This window comes from Diceros bicornis, chromosome 7 (assembly GCF_020826845.1).
Source record: "Diceros bicornis minor isolate mBicDic1 chromosome 7, mDicBic1.mat.cur, whole genome shotgun sequence".
Taxonomy (NCBI): domain Eukaryota; kingdom Metazoa; phylum Chordata; class Mammalia; order Perissodactyla; family Rhinocerotidae; genus Diceros; species Diceros bicornis.
In genome coordinates this window covers 43,303,482-43,328,119 of record NC_080746.1, presented here as the reverse complement: position 1 = coordinate 43,328,119, position 24,638 = coordinate 43,303,482, and the positions used below count along the sequence as shown (strand labels likewise).

Sequence of the window (24,638 nt, the reverse complement as noted above, 5' to 3'; positions counted from 1 at the left end):
TAGCTAAGGCAAGATAAGAAAAGAAAAGAAAAAGTATACAGATTGGGAAGGAAGAAATAAAACTGTCTTTGTACACAGATGACAAGACATTCTACGTAGATAATCTAAAAGAATTGACCCAAAAAACACCTTCCTGGAACTTATAAGTGATCATAGGAATGATTGCAGATGTGAGGTTAGTATATACAAGTCAATTGCTTTTTTGTGTACCAGCAATGAACTAGTGGTACTTGGAATTACAAGCACAATACCATTTTCATTATCACCCCCAAATCAATCTAACACAATGGGTAAACAATCAATAAGAGGAAAGCTACAAATCTCTGATGTAAGAAATCAAAGAAGAACTAAATAAATGGAGAGATATTCCATGTGCCTGGATAGAAAGAGTCAATATGGTCAAGATGTCAGTTCCTCTCAATTTGATCTATAGATTCAATGCAATTCCAATCAAAATCCCAGCAAATTACGTTGTGGCTATTGGCAAGCTGATTCTAACGTTTATAGGGAGAGGTAAAAGACCCAGAAAGGCCAACAGAACATTGAAAGAATACAACAAATTCAGAGAACTTACACTACCCGCCTTCAGGACTTACTATAAATCTACAGTAATTGGGATAATGTAGAGTTTCTGAAAAAATACACAGGTAGATCATTAGAAGTGAGTAGAGAGCCAAAAAATCGACAGCAACACACATGTCTACACAGACATGGTCAAATGATTTTTGACAAAGGAATAAAGTCAATACAAATGAGAAAAGATAGTCTTCTCAACAAATAGTGCTGAAAATTAGATATCCACATGCAAGAAAGAAAAACAAAGAATCTAAACACAGATCATATACCCTTCAGAAAAATTAACTCAAAATGGATCATAGACCTAAATACAAAAAGAGAAAACTCCTAGAAGATAACTTAGAAGAAAAACTAGATGGCCTTAGGTATGGCGATGACTTTTTAGATACAACACCAATCACATGGTCCATGAAAGAAATAATTGATAGCCTGTATTGCATTAAAATCAAAAACTTTGGCTTTGCAAAAGACTTTGTCAAGGGAACGAGAAGACAAGCCAAAACTGGGGGAGCATATTTGCAAAGGACGTATCTGATAAAACACTGTTATCACAACGTAAAAAGAACCCTTAAAACTCAGCAATAAGAAAATGAATAGCTCTATCAAAAAAGGTCAAAAGACCTAAACAGATACCTCATCAAAGAAGATATACAGATGGGAATCAGCATATGAAAAGATGTTCAACATGGCAGATCATCAAGGAATTGCAAATTAAAACAATGATGAAATACCACTACACACATCTCAGAATGGTGAAAATGCAGAACACTGACAAGACCACATGCTGGGAGGGATGTAGAGCAACAGGGACTCTCACTGATTGCTGGTGGGCATGCAAATTGGTACAGCCACTTTGGAAGAGAGTTTGGCAGTTTCTCCGTGGGTGCTTTGGTTACAAAACTAAACATACTCTTAACATACAATCCAGCAATTATGCTTCTTGCTAATTACCAGAATGAGTTGGAAACTTATGTCCACAAAAATACCTGCACATGAGTGTTTATAGCAGCTTTATTTATAATTACCAAAACATGGAAGCAACCAAGATGTCCCTCAGTAGACGAATGAATAAACTGTGGCACATTGAGACAATGGAGTATTAGTCATCACAAAATGGAATGAGCTATCAGCCAGCAATGGACAGGGAGCGATCTTCAATGCATATTGCTAAGTGAAAGAAGCCAATCTCAAAAGACTTCTGTTAATTAGAATTCTCATAACTAGATTAAATTTATCAGTTAAGAAATACATATTTTCATATCAGACAAAAAAGATAGTACATGGTGATCTATTGTTCAGAAGAGACACTAGTGCATTATGAGAGGGGACGTTAGAAAATGAAATCATAGAAAATGCCAAGTGAAAGGACATTAACATTTCTGCTTTGCTCTCAGGAAGCAAGATATTAAGTGTAAAAATCTAGTGCACTTTGGAGAGACAATATACAATAAAGAAACACCCGATTCAGTACTATATATGAAATCTAAACATGTAGATAACTGACAGCCTCAGGATTAAAAGAAAAAATAGATAGAAAAATTGGAGATAATTGACATATACACATTTATATTAAGAAATGAACATATATCTCAATTATTCATGTCAAGTACACATCAAAAAAATTCACCAAAGCGGTCAGGGAAATGAACTACTCAATCAACACGATTAAGCTTATTAACAGAGACCAAATCCCCTAGTTATAGAACACATTATTCTCAAACGTATATTGATCATTTTCTAGGGCCTAAAGGAAATCTCAAATGATGCAACCTATTGGCACAATAAAAACATCTAGAAAGTTATGAATGAAAGCGAATTTTTTAAATCTGAGAAAGTATAAGCCTGAAAGAAATATACCCAATGCCATTATAAATGGGGAATTCTTAGAAGTATTCTCTTTAAGATCAGAAATAAGAACAAGGACAGTCGCCATCACCGCTTTCCTGAAACATTGTACGGGAGGTCCCAGCGGGCAAAGTTATAAAAATGGCGGTGAGGGAGAAGAAAGAAGGAATCAAAATCATAGGATTGGAAAAAAGAATATAAAATCGTTCGTATGATGGTATCCATAGGGGATGGATGTGCTACAAAGAAAAAAAAATGCTGCATACCCACAAATCATTGGAAAAAATAGGATAGAGGTAGGAAAATATATCCAAGAGTAAAATACTTTTGGATACCTACAAAGCCCTGAATGTTCTGGCCCCTGCTTACCTCAGTCCACTTTTCTTTCTTGCTCCCTCCAGATTCAATGGCTTTTTTCAGTCACTTGAACTTACTCACTCCTTCCTACCTCAGGATCTCCACCCACCACGCCCTAATTACCCCTCCAGTCTGTCTTCAGATGTCACTTCCTTACATTGGCCTAAATTTACAATTCATTATGTATTCCCTTACTGCCCCCCCCCTGGTTGTTCCTTCATAGCACTAACCCAAATCATAACTAAAATTCCTGCCGATGTTTGCTCATCACCTAGCACAAGCTGTTAATAAATGAGCGATGAAATAATCCAAGAATGCATTCGGATGTGTTATTTAAAGTATTGAAAACGTATTCACACACTGAAAGGCAGAAGGTCTCAAATCACAGTGATGATAATCCCAAGTTCAAGTACCCCTCTCTAGTAGGTGTGAATTGAGATGAATCAGCAAGAGGGACTTCAGAGAGTCCTGTAGAAATCTTAGACCAACAGCATTTTATTCTCCTTCTTAGCTTTCCATTTATGCCCCATTTTTAGAGATTACCTATTCTCTCCAATTATTGGCTAACCCAAAGTATTATTATTAATACATGTTAGGATTCTCTAGTTCAGGCTTTTTCATCATCAGAACTGTTGACTTTTGGGACTGGATAATTCTTTCCTGTGGGGGGCTACCCTTTGTCTTGTAGGATGTATAGCAGAATCTGTGGTCTCTCCCCACTAAATACCAGTAGTAAAATCCACTTCTAACAATCAAAAATGTTTCCAGACATCCACAAATGTGCCTTGGAAGGAAAAATCACCCCCTGTTGAAACCACTGCACCAGTTACCAGAAAAAATAAACAAATAAAGATAAGACGTTATTAAGATCCTTAAAATAGTTGAGATATACTAACTGGTTCTTAAAATCTAGAACATAGAAGGCAGTAACACATATAATAGTCATTAGAAAACTTGCTTATGAAAATATAAGCATGCCAGTGAATAGGTAATATCACCAAAGAAAAATACAAAACAAATTAGCTATAGTCCAGCCATCCATTTCCTGGGAAAAGATACATTTTTTGATATACATGGAATTAGAGATATGTGTTTCGGGTAGGAAGTTAGGGAGAAATTATAGCCTTTACCATATCTGTCTGTTCTTACCCAGTGTCAGAAGACTGAAGCTACTACAAATTCGTTGAGAAAGAGTATCAAATTAGTCTGAACTTTTACTGAGGCAATGTTTCCTTCACTGCATGTAAGAAGCTTCCCTGGACCACTCTTGCTGTCTAGAAACCGTGTCCATTTTCCAAGCACAAGGCTATGGAAATCACATGACTTTTTCTTGATTATCCTCTTTGATTCTTGCAGGCTGCTTCCTCTCTGTACATGTGATTTTTCTTCTTAATAGGATGGGACTCGTGCCCTGTTAGTTGTGGGTGTTTCCCACATATCTTTGGAAATGGACTCTAGGTGAGAGGAGAGACTCACAAAGGAAGAATTTCAAGTGGCTGGCGATAAAGGAACACAGGGTGAGAAAATGATCTTTTCCGTCAGATTGGGTGGAAGGAAACAATTGCTACAGATCTTCTTTGCATGTGGTAATGACATGGCCCTCCTCTTCCAGCTCTCTTTAGATTTTCTGTCTGTCTTTTCACAAAGATCTTTCCTTTCCTTACCTATATTTTCAAAAGATAGACCTTTCACAGAGATATTTCTTATAATCTTCATTAAGAAAACGATGGATTTAAGCTCTCCCTTTAGAAGGAGGGCATGCTTGTAGATTTGAGAGCCAACGAAATTTGGAAAGATTTAAAAGTCTCAAAGACCAATATGTGGTAGGTGACTGGAAGTTAAATCTTATGAAATCATAGAAATTTAAGACATAAAATGTTAAAAAGTACTCTATTCAGGGGCCTGCCTAGTGGCTTAGTGGTTAAGTCCGAGCGCTCCGCTTTCGCCGCCCGGGGTTGGCTGGTTCGGATCCCAGGCGCCTACAGATACACCGCTTGTCATGCCATGCTGGCCATACTGCGGCAGCATCCCATATAAAGCAGGGGAAGATGGGCCCAGATGTTAGTCTAGGGCCAATCTTCCTCGGCTAAAGGAGAAGGATTGGCATCAGATGTTAGCTCAGAGCTGATCTTCCTCACAAAACCACCACAACAAAAATACTCTATTCAAGCATTTAATAAAGAAATCAAAGAGGATCTGAAGAAATTTGACCCAAATCATACATATATCAGGAGTTGATCTGGGAACAGAGACCTCATTTTCTGATTTAAAAGCAGTGCAGTTTCCATGATCTAATAACAGTAACGCTATTGAACATAATTCTGAGTCCTTAGTCACTAGCAATGACTCAAAGGAAAGATGACAGGAGGGGACCCTGAGCAGTCATCCCCACCAAGTCTTAGTGTCCTTAGCTATTGTTAGTTATGAAAATAAACTAGATAATGCTGCTGAAATAGAGGTCACGTGGTATGTACTCAGTGTATGCTGTGATTGTCATCTATTTGCTTTATTTGGCCACACACAACATTCTTTTTTCTACTACGCTTGTTAACTCATCCTAGTTTCCTTTATGATCTCAATTTCCTTAACACGTCCTTTAAGGTATAGCTTTCCCAGATTCTGTTATTGACGGTGTTCTCCTCTCACTTTATAGAGTCTCCCTTTTACAATTTCATCTCCTTGGTTTTAACTACACGTGCGCTAGTTTCTCCATATCAGATTTTATTTCTATTTCCGTGAGAAATCTTCTTCTATGAAAAATCTCCCATGAAGAAATTTCTGACCAAAAAGAGATGGGACCAGATAAATGAATACATAACCTCTCCTGGGGATGAGAAGTCCCAGATTTTGGGGTGTAATTGGCAAGATTCCCAATGGCCATCACCTCGATTTCATTTCTCAGTATGTCCCAGAGGACATTAATTCTGATAAAGGTCGCAAAACTGAAGGCTCTAGAAATGAAATGTAATAGATATCTCCAGAAACATCATTAGAATAAGAAACTTTCAGTGCAATGGCTGAGAAAATGTATCAAACAGATCCACATTTTCCCCATCTTCCAAAATCTAAGGCAAATCCTCAGTGTCCAGAGTACCTCATTCTGCCGGTATATGTAAGTCAGTCCAAGCTAAATAAGAATGCTGGCTGTAAAATTTTCTTTGAAGAAGGGGCAACCATAAGCTTAAGAAATTTAAGATGTAATAGCTGTTGCTTAGTGAGACCTTAGTGTCAACAGAGAGAGCTCAGGACTTTTAGGTGAAAAGGAAAGGAACAATGGGCTGAAGGCCCCGCCCATGACATGATACCACAGGATCTGACTTCACTGGGAGAGACACGTCTAGCCAAAAGAAGCTGATAAGAAACGTTGTCTGTCAGCTAATAAAGTGCTACATGAAATATGCAGAAAGAGGAGAAAAAAGTTTTCTATGGGATCTGGGTAATATAGACGGAAAGAATAAGGACACATTTCTGATAAGTATTTTCAAACTTTGAAGAATCAGTTCTGATGTAGACATCCATTGAAGAGAATAAAAGACAAGTAGCTACTCCTTGTCCACCACACTTAGTAGCCAGATGCTCACTAGGCAAGCGCTCGGCATCTTGACAATGGTGAAAAGCAGAGTTTACTCTTTCTTGAATAGTCATTCTGGATCCTAACCCAGAGTGACATCACATCCCTCTTGCTGGAGATCACTTTACTTTCACTGAACATAATCTCTGGTGTATTTCTTCTACTTTGCCTACGATTTAATTTTTTTCTTCTAGACAAAACCAAAATGGACAAACAAAAGCTTTTAATGTGTGTCCAGCATTTCCAGATAGGTCTCAAAGCTTGGTGGGCCATGTGCCTAAGCTTGAACCAATATGATGGAAACAGAACTGCTGTGAAAAACACCAAGTCATTTTCTTATAGTCAGGTCCCCTTAATGAGGACGTTTTTTCAGCTCTTCTGCTGGGTAAGACATGATAAGAATCAGCCTCTTTTGGGCATAGAGATAAAAGCCAGTCGTTGAAGATGTCCGTCTTCCTCTTGAACGCCTCCTGTATTTGGACAGACAAGTGAGAGAACCACCCCCTCTGACTCATTAGTTTTTGGGGTGTTTGTTAGAGCAGATTAACCTGTGCCTTACTGGCCCCGGGAGAGGTTTTCACTTACCCTGAGGATCTGTGAGAAATGAACCCTCATTGGGTTCATGGGATTGAGCATATTACAGATTAGGCACTTTTTCTTTTTCACATTTCAGTCATCATTTATCCCATGACTCCACCCCGAGGTAGTTTTTCTTCCTTCCTTCCTTCATTTCTCTTTCTTTCTATTTGTAGAAATATGAATTCTCTGTCATCTGTACTACTCTTTCAAATGTAAATCTGTTTCATCTTTGCCACTGCTGGAGGTTGATATCTCCCAATGCCTTAGTAAGTGAATTAATATATGTCTGTTTAAATCTTGACCGTCTGCGTCATTCTAAGTCTCCCTTTCTGTTCCCTTCTCACTAGAGATCTTTATCTTCCACTAGTATACATTTGGCACCCTGAGGAAAATACCAGATCAACCCTATAGAATAAAATTATGGTATAATCATTTCAAACCTCAAAAAAAAAAAAAAAGAAAGAAAGAAATTTCTTTAGCCCGTGACTGTGGAAATCAGTCAGTGTCTTGCCTTTGATTGACATTATCCATGAGTATTTTCTGTCCCATTATGTTAGGTACATTTTGGAAAACTTTGTTAATGCTGGAATAATATTTGTTTATATTCACTCTTTCATTGCTTTGTTTATTGATTCATTTACCACATATTTATTGTGTGCTCTGCTCTAAGCACTGTGTCAGATTGTGAGAAGATAGTAGCAAACAAGACAATACTATCTACGCCCTCTTGGGATTTTCAGTCTAGTAGTTATAAGCATGCACCAATTTGATAAGAGTAATGGCGAGAAACAGAGAGTGTCCTTGGCACACGTTTGGTCTCCAACAGACGATGAAGGTGTGAATAAAGCAACTGAGTTAATTAATTCAGTAAGGGGACATAGCAGGATAGGGTGAAACCTAGAAGCAGAGGCCTGAGATTTTGATAGAATTCTTATTTTTACTCAGCACATTTTAACATAATGCATTTTTGAAATTCAGGTTCAGTAAAAGTCATGGATATTTAGCAAAGTTTACAGTGAGCTCTATCTGACTTTCAGACACAGGACAAATCTGCTTCTTGGGTGCTGGGACAAAGATTTATGCACCAATGCTACCTAGTGGTCTCTCTGGGAGATGTGACATTTATTGACTTTACTAAGTCGGGATTCCAATGCATGAAAGTTGGAGCCCCTTACCAGACACGCTGCGGTCACTGCCAATTTGGAAACACAGGCAGGATGTGGCCACATTTTCTTCAACTCAAAAAAGAAGAATGCATATGTATAATCAAAGAAAGAAAATATTGTGCCAGCCTATGTCATATATATGCATATGTGAAATCCTGTTTAAATGTCATCAATAACACAGAGTATCTGTACCAAGTTCTGAGTAACCTAATCTTAAAAACGGTGTGGAATGATGAACTATACATACAGGAGAGGAAGAAGACTTTGGGTTTCAATTCGGACGATGCTTCTCCAACTTGACTGCACATTAGAATCACCGGGCCAGATTTTAAGGCTCTGGGGTATTGCCCGGGGGCAGCATGTATTAAAGTTCTCCGGGTGATTTCAATAGAGTTAAGTTTGAAAACTAGTGATTTCAAGTAGTGATTCTTAAACTTGACTGCACATTAGAATCACCTGGGGAGTCTCTGACCCATTCCCAATTCAAGGCTATACTCCAGAGTAGTTCATCAGAAATTCCCTTCAGTGGGACTTGGCATCACCATTTCTCAAAACTCCTCAGGTGATTGCAACGTTCAGGCAAGTTTGAGAACCGGTGCTTTAAAATTCTCCATCCTGAAACTTTTACAATGTTATAAACCAATGTTACTGCAATAAACAAACAAACAAAAAGAAAACAAAACAAAACAAAAAAAATTCTCCATACATCCCCTACTCATCTCAAAGGTAGAAGGTTCTGATCATCAGACAGCAGCACAGTTAATTTGTTTTGTCCCTCCCTTTGCTCTAGCTCCATGACTCTGACTTCGATGTGCCTGAGAATTACCTCACAGCTTCACAGACTCAAATCATAATGAATTGATCACAGGCCATTTTAACGAGTGACAATATAACTTCAAGTGTACTTGGCACGACACCCTATTTTCATCATACCCAAAATTTTAGACCCTAACTCCCTGAAAACTGTAAATACACTATGCTCTAATCTTAAATGACAATGATCATACGTAAAGTTATGAAGAGTTAAGTAATAAGCATCAGAGTCAGTTACGTTGATATTCAACTTCATTGAAACGCAGTAATTCTAAGACTGAATCCATGTGATTCAGCCCTTCTCTGTGCAGATCACAGTTCTTAACGTACTACTGCAACAAAACCCTAATACTGTAATTATCTGTTTCATGTGTGTCTCCTACAATCTTATGTGAGAAAGGAAATGTTAGGGACTGCATATATCTAGGGCATAACAATTTATGTCAAGCAAAACGCAGGAAACTATCTTCAAGTTGCTTTTTTGTGCAAAATATTGAAAGGCGGTGATGATGGCTGCTGATGCTGTGTGGAATAAATGCCTGTGAGCATGAGTGTAGGGGACTACTTGTCCTCCGTTTTTGTCAATGAGGTAGGGTGCAAAGCCATCTACTGAGAATAAGGGAGATGAACTGGAGTAGTTGCTGACAGCAGGTGAGTTATAGATCAGCCAGAGAGAGAAGGAGGTGAGGGAAATGCCTAGAAAACTAAAGGAAATGTAATCATTTTTGCATTAGTAAGACTGTTTTTTAATATTGGCAGTCCACAGTTAGGATTTACTCTGTGTTAGGTCTTAGAATAAACTGTTACCTTGCATTAGGTAATCTGACCCTCACCCACAGAGTCATTGGAAGGCTGATCCTTTCCCACCTGATTTCATCTTAGAGACGTGTGTTTTGAGAAGCAATACATTGCAAAGTTAAGAGTGTAGACATTGGAGACGGATTGCCTTAGTTTATTTTTATTATTTTAAGATTTTATTTATTTATTTTTTCCCCCAAAGCCCCAGTAGATAGTTGTATGTCATATCTGCACTTCCTTCTAGTTGCTGTATGTGGGATGCGGCCTCAGCATGGCCGGAGAAGCGGTGCGTAGGTGCGCACTCGGGATCCGAACCCGGGCCGCCAGTAGCGGAGCACGCGCACTTAACCGCTAAGCCACGGGGCCGGCCCCGGATTGCCTTAGTTTAAATCATTGAAATTTCTCGTGGCTCAGTTGCTCTGTCAGAAATACGGATTAAGATTTTTATAGGTAATAGAAGGGGAGCACATTTATATGTAAACCACATGGTAATTGCGCTCGATAAATGTAAGCTCTTATTACTAGCATTGATAAATGAAGACACTGGTAAAGTGAATGTAGGTGACCTGTTCCAGGCCACACAGCCAGCACTCATTCCCAAGTATGGTGGACTGCAAGGTCTTTTTTACTAGTCCAAGCAACCACATTCGCTTAATTAACCAGCATGGACAAATTGCTAGCAATATATTCAGGAGGTATATTTGGTGGTGGAAATGCAATGATGAATAGCGTATGATCACCATGATTGTAATACACCCAAACACACACAGACATCTCATCTCTGTGCTAGTAGACTCTCTATGCTTCCTGCCTCCTAACACAAAGATGGGCTTTTCTGAAGACATTGAAAAATCCAGGAGGTTTAAACTCAACTTGTGTAATTTAATCGGTTTTTGATATCAACTGCCACATCCTGAAAATTTAAACTTTTGAATTTATGTGCCTAACTGTCAGAGCAAAATTCCTTACAAATAAGATAATCATCTCATCCACTTAATAATGTGTTCATTCAAAGATTCGTTAAGTATCCCTGGTCTCCTAGGCAATGCTACACCTGCAGAAAATACAGCAGTGAAGACAACAGGCACCGCCTTTCTCTAACTCTTGTCATTTATGTTGTTGTAAAAGAAAAGGACCAGCTAAGCTCTTCTGGGGTTTCACTAAAACAAAGGCCTATCCTGCTCCTGAGGGTCAGTGGAGATTTCCCTGTCAAATTCGGGATTGTTTTTTACCCTCAGGGTGAATCGATGTGTAGGACAGACTAGATCAAGAGGAAGGACAAGAAGGTTGTGGACTGACACGGGCATCGTAGATAACTAGGTCTGCCTGTGATGCGCAAACCCGGGTTCCCACATCCGACCATGAAGTGGGAATCACACACCGGTACACTTTAGTAATGCCAGCAAAGTCACAAAACACGTGATCTGCCCCAGCATGTATTCTAGAGAAATGAGCCACAAGACACGATTTTAATGTTGAGAAAGTGGAGACAACAACATTTTGCATTTCACAGTGTCTTCATATTGAATAACAACAGAAGGAGGTTACATTCAAGTAGAAAAAGCAGAAAAAACAGTGAAGTATCATTGATTTGCTTCGACTCCAATATGGAGTTCCCAGGCACGCAGTCAGGTTCCACACTCAGCCCTCATCATGCGTGGCCAGCGCAAAAGAAAGGCCTGACAGGGAAACTGAACATGCCATCTGGGTACCTCCAAATGATGGAGCGCTTTGCAACATCCACAAAGCTCATACTGCCACGGTCTAAATCAAGGAACACACCAACCCGGCCCACAGGTTTCTCTGTGAACCGAGGTTGTGTCGGGGGGGTGGTCCAGAGACTGTAACGATTATCCTCCTTCACACATACAAGAAGAAATGTCTCCTCCGATTCAACCAGTGTGCCAGTCTTCCTTATCCAGGAATCCTTACAGACGCCTAGAGCCCAGTCCCAAGATGCGTCCACGTGCAGCTCCCAGTAGTGTTTTCCAGAGGTGAAGTTCTGGGTTCCCCAGGAAGCAAAATAGTTTGATGTTCCGGAATTCAAAGACGCCTATGGATAGTCATGCATGTACCTCAAACTTCTCACATCATCCAACAGCCTGATATCGTCATTGGTTACTTCATTATGGAAGGAAATTTCCACTGTTGAGAGAGACGGAGAAGAGAACATTCCAGTCAAAATCAATGTTAAAAATAAGACTATGAGACAAGAGGGTCTTATCTAGAGTCTCACTGGGGAAAAACAAAAACAAAAACAAAAACAAAAAACATTCCAAGATTAGAAGGGCAGTTCTGACTAGAAATTATTGGATTCAGATGATGCCAGCCTTTCTGCTGAAGAAACCAATACCTACTTTCAAGGCCAAAAACCATCCCCAAAATTCAGAGATTCTAAAGGAGAAGGAGGTCATGTTTACTTCTGGCTGGTTACTTGTCATGACGCTTGAAAAGCTGGACACCTGTGCACTGCTTCCAAGTAGAAAAAGCAGAAAAGCAATATAACTTCCCTCTACCACCCCTTCTCAGGGAATGAAAAAGTTACAAGCTAGACTACTAAATAAATGGCGATCGCTTTTGCTTTAACGTGATATTACTCTATTCCAGTTAAGGAAGCAAATTGACACTGAGGAAGAAAACCTAAAGGTGCCTTCTTAGAAGGGGTTTCCTACTCAGAACATTCTGCCTTTGATAGCTGGTTCCCCCTGAGGCCTAATCTTCCTCTTTCTGCAAAATTAACCCTCTAGGTTGAGGTTTATCATGGAGCTCTATAGATGGACTCATCAGTGACCAACATGCTTGATGGTTGTGGTTCATAAACTCTTGGTTTCTGCATTTAGCCTTTTTTTTAAGCTTATGTATGTTTTTCTAAATATATCAATCGAAACACACATTATACATGCAATTACTAAGAACCTTTAAAGAAAAAATATCTTGTTTTAAAACAAATTGACTGCATTTACATTGAAATTGGAATATCTTGAATTCATATCCGATTTCTCAATACTCAGTGGACAACTGACATTGTATGTGAGAATATGTCTAAGGTTCAGGGAGGGCTTTTTGGGGGCATGTCCTTTTTCTCACTATGCAAGTAATTTACCCAATTTCTAAGTAATTGATCAGGCCTGAATCCCATCTATCCTGACCAGCTTTCATTTATATTTTCCCTATTACAGCAAGTAGAGGGCTAAATATGACTGTCCATACCCATTTGCACGGCCGGTCTCCTCGACAAGATGAAAAGTGGATAAAGAGGGAGAGATTGCATACAGAAAACCAGTATTGAAAGACCGTGTGTGGTGGCCCACCAATGGGGCGCCACTCACCTCGGAAGCGGTTGAGCCTGTCCAGGAGTCCAGTGACGGGTCGGGCACTGAGTTTTGGCTGCGGACGCCGAGGCATGTGCAGCTGCGCTGACTCACTCCTGTAAGGAAGGAGACGCAACTAATCTGTCTGGTGCCCAAGACTTCTTACGCTCAGTGTTTAAGAAAAGTCATCATCATCCACCCAAGCATTCTTCATCACAGTCCTTTCCTCCGCAGGCCCTGGGATGGGACTGTGCCTTTCTTAGGGAATCTTTCTCACTTTTCATCTTTGCCTGCTTCCACCCCCACTTCTCAGACATACTTGCCCCTCTCACCGAACGCCTGGGGAAGACTAGTCCTTGCATTTCCACGTTTATGCTTTTGAAATCTAAAGTCATAAATAACTGTTCTTCTAGAATCGTCCGCACTGAGCCTGACAAGACAGCACACACCTCCTTCAGCCACATGGGGAAGAAAGGCTCACTTGTCACCAAGGGGAACAACAGGCAATCCTATTCAACAAAACGTGCACGGAAACATGCACACACAAACAATGGAGCATAGTCTACCCAATTACGCCTTCACCTTGTTAAAAGGAGCTCGAGCTCTTTCACAGCCCTCACTGTGCCCCACTTAGCATGAAAGACCAAACATACCTGGTCAGTTTGTTTCCTAATTCCTGTCAAGAGAAAAAAAAGAGAGAAAGAGAGGCTTAGACTTCCTGAGAAACAGGGTATTCTGCCAACCAGTCTTTGAGTTTGGGAAAGTACCGACGAAAAAGACTCATCATCACCCCTCCACACAAACTGCCTTGTAAATTCATCTTCCGCTTCCTCCCTAAAGAGAATCCCGGCACAAATGTTGACAGAATCTAAATTCTTGATGAATAGGGACAGACAGAAGGGAGGACAACAGTAGTGACGGTGCATTGCAGCAACCCTCAGCTGTCTGCAAAGTGGTCTTTCCCAAGGCTTGTCCCCAAAGGGAAATAGGCCCCAAATTAAGGGCAATTCAAACCTAGGACATCCCAACAGAAGGAAAAAATATATACTGGCTTTTTCCAGAGTTCTCCACATTGCTCAATTGGGGACCAAATTTCTATGTCCATGAATAAGTTTTTCCTTTCTGGTTTTTAAAGAAGCAAGCCACAAAAGGAGATTTTGAGGAGACAATTTTCCCTAGGGAATCTCCATGATCACAATTCCAGAAGGCTTGCTTGTTCATGGTCAGGAAAGGAGTTGCAATATTCTAGATTATGTCCAACTGGGAAAGACCCCCACCGTAGATGCAGGAGATGATTTAATATGCCTTTGGTATCAAACAAATGATGGAAGTCAAAGGTGTGAGCTTCAGATAATATCAAGTATTTCCAGGCCCGTCCTCAGTTCTTACCTGGAGCAGCTCCACATCTGGTTTATGGCACACTTTCATGAGCTCTTCAAACATCAGTCTTAGCCATTTCCTCGTTGCAATCATCTCCTCCCGAATTTTCTTGAGTTGCTTAAGCATCATGTTGCCTTCCCTTTTCAGACTCTCCAAATGTTGTTTTTCTTCCTCGTGGAGGACGGGATGCAGTGGCTGATAAACAGCCTTGGTTATGTCTTCGTGTCCATACACATGGCACTGCAGGGAGAAGGATTTCCTAGATCACATGCTCGGGCCGACCTGCTCCTCCTCCACTAAAACAGCATCGACTTTGCTCTGATTCGTGTGCTCTACCAAGAAGCTACCTCCATCCTATGTTCAGGTCCTCCCCCTTCTCAGAACCCACAAATTCCTTCCTCTTTCCTTCACTTATTTTCCTTCTCTTTTAACCGTACCAAGAGTCAAACCCATGCTTCCCTCAAACCACTTCCATCCACTGCATGAGTTCCTGAAACAACTGGAGAAAAGCTTTTCATTGATAATTTATTTCCTATGTGTCCTCTCAAAACTGAAGGACTCCATGCAAGCAATTGAAACTCATGGCTGATTCATAAATCATTACATGCAATACTCTGATCTCTGTTAGTAAATTCATCTCTAGTCTCAACCCTCCCTACTCCACCACCTGACCTCCTTTGTCTCCCAGCAGCAATGTTGCATTTTACTCTCAGGATGAAAAGCCATCTGCAAAGGCTTCCTAAACTTCTCACCACCTGCCTGCCACCTGATGTCCACACTCACGCTCTCTTTTCTGCCCTCCTTTTCTCCATAAATGGGCTTCTGTCCTCCATCTGAGGCCACGGGCTCCCATATCAATTTGGAGGACATTAATCCTCATTCCGTGGCATATTCCCTCCCTGTATTTATGGAACCACTCTCTCATTGCCCATCTCAGTCTTTTTCTTAGCTCCATCGCCCCATTTAAAAAAATATATATCTATGTCGTATTTTCCCTGACTCGAGCCAACATCATTCTCCAGCTCCTGCACTATCAGTTTTCACTGCCATAGGCACAGTTCTTAAACTGCTGTTCACATTTCCTTTGTATCCCCCTGGGCTCATTGGACTAATGAGATGGAAATCTCTGCAGTTCTCAATGACATGATCTTTAATTTCCAGAATGTCTGACATACAGAAATCTCTGCCTGCAGCACCCATGGATTTTTAACACCTACTCGTCCTTCAGAACTCCAATCGGTTTTAAACCTGAGAAATTTTGCCTGAGATGCTGAATGATGGTTAGCGAATTGTCCAAATTGCTCTATATGCCTCCATCTCAGCCTGTTGCACATTCTTCTGAGGGTTCTCTTTTTGTACCTACTGATTATATCAGCATCTAAAAATCCTAAGAGGCATGTTACTTCAGGTTGAAAATGAGATGGATTACTTTTCCTGTTGTTCAACCCATTCACAGAATTTCATGACACATGATGATTCCAGCTCAAATTATTAATGGATTAGTTTCTAGAACATCTATCTCAACCTGATTCAGAGGGAAATACTTACCATCCAATGTAAAGATATTCTGCCATCTTTATCGAGATTTCTTTGGTTTTCTTGCATCTTTTCCCATAAAGACCTCATTTGCTTGGAAACCTTCTCCTGTAAAAGAACCATGAATTTTAGCACCAGAGAAGCAAAGAGACTTGGCTTTCAGACTCCAGATAATGGAGAAAGTCAAGGGATGTTGGATAAAATACTTTCGGGAGAGTGAAAGGATCATCAACATTTGCCTGTTTGCCCTCACACATGATCCATTTGAGGAGATTTCAGACCCTAGAGCCACACAATTCGAGGTAGTCATTCACTGGCCTTGGGAAACTGATCAGGATTTTACTTAGCATAGCTAATCATCAGAGAGTGTGGTATCTTGCCTCAGAATTGGGATCTAGTGATGCTCGTTCCTTGCTAATTTCAATTTACTTTATCCTACAACTTTATCCAGAATTAGTGAAAACGTATTCTAGAGAAAAGCCTCTTTGCCCTTGTGGATTTTATAGCCAGTGAGTCAAAATGAGGGCTTGAGGGCCTTGAGCATGATACTGCATCATCAGAGTAATAAGGACCACTAACCTAATCCCCCTCCCGTTGGATGCAAGCTCCATGAAGGCAGATACACTGGTGGATTTCCTTCACAGCTTCATATTGCTACCCAGATCGGTACCTGGCACTCAGGAAAGAGAGGATTTCCTCATCCTCAGGACCCTCACACCCTCATACCCTTAGCTGTCCTCTCCTCCAGCCTTCTGAGTGCTCTCAGAGGCATCACTTACCCGGTATTCCTCAGCGGCCTCTTCCACTGAACGGTGACTGTGAGCCTCGTGCTCCTGAGATTCAGAGCAGAGCACACACAGCAGGCTCCTGCTGTCTTCACAGAAGATCTTCTTTGTCTCCTTGTGGGTCCCACACATATGTTCCTCAGAGCTCAGGAATTGCCTAAGTCTGGCTTTTCTGGCAATGGACACCAGATTCTTCAGAAGAATGTTGGTTTTGTATTCTGTCTCTTGGGATGGTTTCCTGCACACTGGGCAACAGGCGGGAGTCTCGGCTTTCTCCCAGTAAAGACAGAGACAGGGCCAACAGAAGCTGTGCCCACAGTCTATGGTGACTGGGTCTGTAAGGCAATTCAGGCAGATGAGGCAGATGAGTTCTTTCTGGAAGGCTTGTGGGATGTCCAAGTCCATTTTTCTGAGGGAAGAAAATCAGAGCAGTTCATTCCTCTGTCCTGGAGACACAAAGCTCTAAGCAAAATTTGACTCAGGTTGTGACTCAATAGTATACTGTGTCTGGAGCAGAACAGGCTCGATTTTGCACGTGACACAAATGGAAAACTGAGACATAAAGAGAGCTCTCAAGATCTGTAGAAATCTTTCTTGGCTGCCTAACAGACACTACTATCGACCTCCAACCCCCTTTTCATCTGGTGTAAAAAGAACTCCCGTTTTTCTGAGGTCTTAGAGTTTGACCTAACGTATAGCTCCAGGTGGTGTTCCTGAATGCTCTAAAAATCCATCATAATGCTCAGCACCAGGCATCTAGGTAGCAGAGGATGTTTGACTAAGCTTGTATTTTCACTATTTCATGTCGTTGTCAGGCATTTCTCCTTGGATGTTCTTTTTTATCTCAGTCTCAGAACCCACATCCCTAATTTTCCCATTTTCTTTTTCCAAAACACTTTCTGAATCCATTAAGAGTGAAGGAAGAGGAAACCACACATTGTGGAACTGGATCTGATTCTCTCCAGGATCTACTCCCACGAATACACCAATGTGTTGAATTCGCCCTCCTGTCTTTATTATCGATACCTCTCTAATCAAAGGAACCCAGAATTGAAGAGAATGCCTATATCTTCCAAGTCTTTAAAACTACTAAGCACCCCTTCACAGTGTGAGAAGAAATAATTTGGATGTAATCCTAATAATCAGCACCAAAAAAGAAATCATGCTTTTTAAAATTTATGTTGCTAAAAAGTGGGGTCTTCACATCTATACTACTTAAATACAGACATCCCTCAAATTTCTCACATTTCTCTATGGTCACTCACATCACTTGTCTGCCTGCCCAAACACTTCCTAGCTTCTTAAACGCTTAAGTCAGATAACTCATGTTTCCTAAGAGACAATATTTACTTCACTTTATAACAATATTTTCCTCCAATCATTTACTGCATTATCTAGTTACGTGTTATAGAATGTTATCTCTCTTGTATGTACAGGCATGTGCCACCATTAGAGTAGACTGTAATATGTACTATGTAAGGAATCAAATACTATTAGTTTTTGTTTTTTAGGATCTACACCAAGCACAAAACAACAAGATATCTGGTAACCACTCTCTGAGTGCTTATAATGTACAGGAACGGCTAAGGGATGTAGAAAATAAGAAAACTAAAATTAATCATCATACTAATTCCAACATCCTCACCAAGACAGGATGACAAAATAGGAATGGAATCATTTACCCTAAGCCGGCAAACAACATCAGTTCTTAGAAACAACCTCGGTTCGATGATCAACGAAAATTAGGAAATTTTGTTTTCCTTTGGAAAAGTTACAGCAACCCCTCTGTGGTAAATAGTGTACTCACCTAAGGAGCCTGTCTATGGTCTGATGGATACTTGCTCTCGAAGTGGTGTGAGGATGTCAGCTCAGGGGTCAAGCCGCCAAGTGTGGGAGTGGGAGCTCTCAGAAGTCTCTGCAGCCCGGTGAGTTCCAAACACACCCTCTCTGTTCTGGAGAAGAATGAGTTTGGCTCCTGGACTCTCCTTATATTGAGTCTCTGAAGACCACGCCCATTTCTTCCAAAGCCATTGCATTTCAGAGGTCCTCAGATGGGCGTTAATACAGATGGTTGGCTCTTCCGACTGGAGGAAAAGATTGAGTTAACAGCGTGGCTAATGTCCATAAACAAAATCTCTGCAAACATAATCTCATCAAGAGACACAGATTTTACAACAACCGACCCTCAAATGCCACCCTCCTACCTAAATTCCTGGACATCCAAGTTGTTATTTTTAACTTACAAAAAGGGTAGAAAGCTGGTGATTTTAGCAAATGTCTTTGAGAACTTGAAAATGTGTTTCCTGAGGTTTGTTGAAATAGGTTGTGTCATGGAAGAGGGGCTGTATTTGGCTGACTATTATATTGTATTGACTGATCTTTGCATTTTAATGGAAGACTGGAATGTAGGAACCTCTCTGGCCACCACTCCAGAATGGAGACTTTTCCTGCCCCTCACACTCCAGATCAAGCAAGAGCAGAACAGGAGATTCTCTGCCTGGCGCTCCCCGACAAAGCTCGGGGTAGGGGGGACAGTAGGGAAAGGATGAGAAGTCCCAGTTCAGAAAGCCCCGGGCCAGGGTGGGGAAGAGGCGTTGTATTCATGTAAACTGGCATTTATATCAACTTATGTCTCTATCAGTTTAGTCCACAACTTACAGGGGGCAGATCTTTTCCACCTTCCACTCGAGAGAAAACCTCCTTCCTAGTTACCTTTTGCTCCAAATATCCTGCATGCAGTCACGGAAAACCAAACTGGGGATGGTGAGGAATCAGCTCAGACCTCGGCACAAGGGTCCTGAGAGTACCGCCTTGGCCCCAGCCCAGAGACCCCTTTGGGTAATGAAATTTATAACTTGCGTTGACACAAAACAGAAACAACAACGTTGAAAATATTAGAAAAAACACTTTTTTAAAGGAATAACTCAAATCCCCACTCAGTCAAAACTTGATAACTGAGTCTGGATACATCCCTTTTCCGATGTATTTCCCACCAAACAATGAGCTTGGGAATAGAGTTTTTGGAAGGGGTGGGAATTGTGACCTGCTCTTTAAATCTATCAAAATATATGTGTATATACATTTCAAGTGAATGATGCTCGTAAGTGTTTACAAATTTGCATTTGAAAAAGGATCTCGAGTTCCAAAAGCACAACCACTCTCTCATGGAGGCCCTCTATGGGTAAAAGCAACCCCAAGGACTTTATTATCCAATTCTTAACCGTTTTCCCTAGCACCCTCGTTTCCTCAGTGAGGCATGGAAATATAGGTTAATTAACACAATAATATATCTTTTTCCAAAACATTCATAGAGTGTTTCTGGGAATGATGACATTAAAGTGATTTCATCGTATCGCTTTGTTTTTGTGTATTTTACAAAACGGCGGCAGGCACCAAAACCCGGGCACAGGACACGTGCACGTGCTCCTCTCCAGGAGACGCTGGCGCTCCGCACCTCTGCAGAGGGAGAGCGTGCACACGGCGCTGGCCCTCCGGGTCTCAGGAGACGATTACAGTGGGCCCCCACGTGTGTGTTTCATTAGACGTCTGTCCCTCAGACAGCAGCCTTGAAGCTAAGCGAGGTTAAGCTCTCCAGTTTAAGATGAAGAGAAGGGGCTTTACTTACATCTGCATAATCCCTTCCCAGTAGCGCTTAGATTAGAGTCTGAATAACTAGAAGCTGTGTGCGGGCTACAAAACGGCTGCTGCCCTCACTCCCTCCCTGTGGTTTAGCCCAGACAAGCCAGCAAGTCAAAAAACCGTCACGAGGTTATGCGACATTACGTTTAAGAAATACAAAAATAGATCTCTTTGTTCCGCCCTAGGTTTACCATGGAGGAGCACCCACAGAGTGAATGCCCTGGATATACACTCTCTAACTCAATCACTTGATCGTTTTGGTGAACATTTCTGATTGTATTGGTAATAAATTGAAATTTTGGCCTCTAAGATCACTCACTGTGAACGTGACTGATATCGATGAATTTTTATTTTTAATTTTGTATCATTCAGTACGGTGCATTGTCTTGCAGTGGTTTTTGTTGTCAGGTGAAAGCATTTGTTTTAGAATATTAATAAAATCCATTAGTTAAAAACATACAAGCTATCACAAACTAAATCAGTAATTACAGAATACTGTCGCTTACATAACAGGTTAATAATATGCAGTTTGTTTCCTCATCTATGTCATGGGGTAATAACGAGTGTGAAACATTTGGAAAAATGCCTGGGTCATGAAAGCGCCCCCAACAACACAATGGCATTTCCATTTCTGTTGCTTTAAACACATCACCATATCTTTTAGAATAATTGGAAAGAGAGCAATTCCTCCTCCCTAGATACAGATTCCAAATATTCCATATTTCATTTCTAAAGGCAATTTTATATAATTTTCCACTTTTTTATTTGAATATGTCTGCGTGGGCTTAGTCTGAGAATAAAAGAGTCTCCTAAACAGACTGTGCAAGGAGCTCTTGTGAGTATTTGGGGTGTGATCTGGTCATGTACCAGAGATAATAGATTACAAAAGAAAAGATGGATAAAGGACATGAGGAAATAGTGGTTATCAGATCTTCCACTTGTTTAAGTTCTAGGAGGTATCAGGTATTTTGTGGGGAGTTTTCTGAGGGAAGTAAAACTTTCACTGTGTCCTAAATACCAGTAATAGTTAACCAAATAAATAGAGGAAATGTTCAATCATTCTCATAAATCTTTGCCATTTAATGGCAGAAAAATTATGATTGCTTAGAAAGCATTTATTCCTCTGTACAAGCACAGAAGAATCTGTAACTTAGTCACTTACTTAAGGATAAAATTTTGATGACTAACTCCTAAAGAGATCATAGTTGGATGCACATCCAGAGGGTCTCCTTGGCTTGTCTCATTTCTGTTTCTAGCTCCTCAATTGCACATTCAATCTTGGCCATCTGGACTGTGCTTAGTAAGTGGCTATGCTGAGGGCCCTATGGAGTGCGTCCTTTCCTTTCTTTACACACTTTGTTTTTTTAGAGAAGCTTAGATTCATAGCAAAATGGAGCAGAAAGTACAGAGCATTGCCATATGCCTCCTGCCGCCCCCCCAATATACGTGTACACAGCTTCCCCCATTGTCACATTCTGCCCTAGACTGGGATATTTGTTACAATCGATGAACCTATATTGACACATCATTATCACCCAAAGCCCACAGTTTACATTGGTGTTCACTCTTGGTTGTGTACATCCTAAAGTTAACAAAAGTACAGTGATGTGTACCCACTGGTGCAGCATACAGAATAGTTTCACTGCCCTACAAATCATCTCTGATCACCTATTCATCAGTCACCCGAACCTCAACCCCTGGCAACCACTGATCTTTTTTCTGTCTCCGTAGTTTTACCTTGTCCAGAATGTCATACAGTTGGACTCAGGGAGTATGTAGCCTTGTCAGATTGGCTTCTTTCACTTAGTAATATGTATTCAAGTTTCCTCCATGTCTCTTGCTGGCTTGATGGCTCATTTCTTTTTGTCACTCAACAATATTCCATTGTCTTGATGTACCACAATTTATTTATCCACCTACCTACCTAAGGGTATCTCGGTTGCTTATAGTTTGGACAATTATGAATAAAGCTGCTATAAACACCCCGACATAAGTTTTCAACTCCTCTGGGCAAATACAAAAAGCATGATTGCTGGATTGTATGGTAAGAGTAGGTTTAGTGTTTTAAGAAACCACCAAATTGTTTTCCAAAATGGCTGTACCGTTTCACATTCCCATCAGCAATGAATGAGAGTTCCTGTTACTCCACATCCTTGCCAGTATTTGGTGCTGTCAGTTTTGGATTTTGGCCATTTCAATAGCTGTGTAGTGGGATCTCATTGTTGTTTTAAAGTCCTTTCCTTTTTAGGGCTTTCCGTTTTATTTTAATAGTTTTCACTCTCTACCGTTTCTCTTATCCTGCGTCTCTTGAGTGAGTTGCTGGTCATTTGTTTTGCTCATTTGTGGTTAAGACAAGCTGTGGTGAGATTGATGGGAAAGTATGCTGGGATGGGGATTGAAGATTGTTAATAGTGCAAATGAAGCATGTTAATGCTCAACATTAATCTCAACTCAGAAGTTAGGCTAGTTGTCCTGAAGAGTAGTAAATTATAGAAAGGACATATCCCATGTAGGGTGTGATTTTCTCATTTGTCACATTACAGACTAACTTTCCTTCTTTTTCTCCTCAGAACCATAGAATCACACACACTGCAGGACTTCCAGAAATAACTCACCTGCTGCATATTGAGAGTGAAGAAATTTGAGATCCTGTGGAGGTGTCTGAACTGCTGGGACCATGTAAGTGGCCCAAAGACCCAGAAATGGCATTGCCTGAAAGCCGAGACCACTGGTGCAAAGAAGACATTGTGAAATTACTGGAACGCATGGAGAATAACCTTCCATCCAATGATAGACACACATTCAGAACCACCCAGTCACAGATGAACTGGGGAAAAGTAGCTTTTAAAGATTTTTCTGGAGAAATGTGCAAACTCAAATGGTTAGAGATTTCTTATAACTTGAGAAAATGTCGCACTTTGAAAGAATTAGTCCTGGAAGCTAAGGAAGATGCTAAAAATCTCTCCAAAAGCAAAAGACGCAAGAAACATCCTGACTTCCCAAGAAGCCCCTGACTGCTTACCTCCGCTTCTTCAGGGAGAAGCGGGCCCAGTACTCCCAAATGCACCCCAAGCTGAGCAACCAGGAGCTGACCAAGCTCCTGTCTGAGGAGTCCAGGGAGCTCCCAGAGCAGACGAAGCTGAAATATAGTCAAGATTTCCAAAAGGAGAAACAGGAGTTTGAAGAGAAACTGGCTCGATTCAGGGAAGACCACCCTGATCTAGTGCAGAACCCCAAGAAATCTGATGTGTCCAAGAGGGGCCCAAGCAAAGCCCAAAAGAAGTTTCAGGGAAATGTGAAAGAAGTGAAGTCTTCCCCAGAAAACTGTTTTTCCAAGCAGATGAAATTCCATGGAGAGCCCCAGAAGCCCCCCATGCACGGATACCAGAAGTTCTACCAGGACTTGTGGCTGAGTAGGGAGCTGTAGGCCATGCCCCTGAGGGAGCGCATGGTGGAGATTGGCAGACGCTGGCAGTGCATCCCGCAGAGCCAGAAGGAGCATTACAAGAAGCAGGCTGAGGAGCTGCAGAAACAGTACAAGGTGGACCTGGATCACTGGCTCAAGAGTCTGTCTCCTGAAGAATACGCTGAATACAGAGAAGCAACCTATGCTAAGCGTAGGAACATGAGCATGAGGGGAGGCCTGGACTCCAAGATCAGACGGATGGATCCGCAGTCCCCATCAGCAAGGAGTCCTCAAGAAGGCCTTGGAGAGGAGCAGGGGCTGCGGGCTCCAGAGACAGAATCACCAGAGTCTGTTGGAATTTCTCATGCCTCACCGAGATCAGAAGAAAGTAAGGAAGATGGGGAAGAGGAGGAAGGCAGGAACTCCTCAGACTCCAGCAGTGAGGATGAAGATGAAGATTGGGAGGCTGAGGGCAGTGAGTCCAGCTCCTCTTCCTCAGGGGACCACTCTGACTCAGACTCCAACTGAGTTTGTTCACACCCTACCGGGCAGTACAGCGAGCTGTGCAGCAGAAGTGCAGGGCGTCTACATCAAATTGAAGGGCTCTTCTCCCTCTCCTTTTTCATTTCTTTCCCTCTTTCTTTGCCTCCCCAATACAAAATAGAATTGGTTGGAAAAAAGGGATCTTGTGCAGAACTTTGTGGCTCCCCTCTTAACCCGAAATCCACTCCCAGAGAAACTCCATGCAATTAAGGCTCTTGGAATCAATAACGAGGTGATTGGGCTGTGAGGGGCACACTGGACTAGACTGAGTTTCCTGATGTGAGAAATTTTGCTCTCCTCATCTTCTGCCTGCCAGAGGTGGTAGGGGACACC

At 41.2% G+C, this 24,638-nt stretch overlaps 2 pseudogenes; one reads left to right on the top strand and one right to left on the bottom strand.

Moving 5' to 3' along the window:
• Positions 1-11,356: 11,356 nt before the first annotated feature.
• LOC131408995 (tripartite motif-containing protein 43-like) lies at positions 11,357-17,122 on the bottom strand (annotated as a pseudogene).
• Positions 17,123-23,051: 5,929 nt separating this feature from the next.
• On the top strand, positions 23,052-24,297 carry LOC131408556 (upstream-binding factor 1-like protein 1; annotated as a pseudogene).
• The last annotated feature ends 341 nt before the right edge of the window (positions 24,298-24,638 follow it).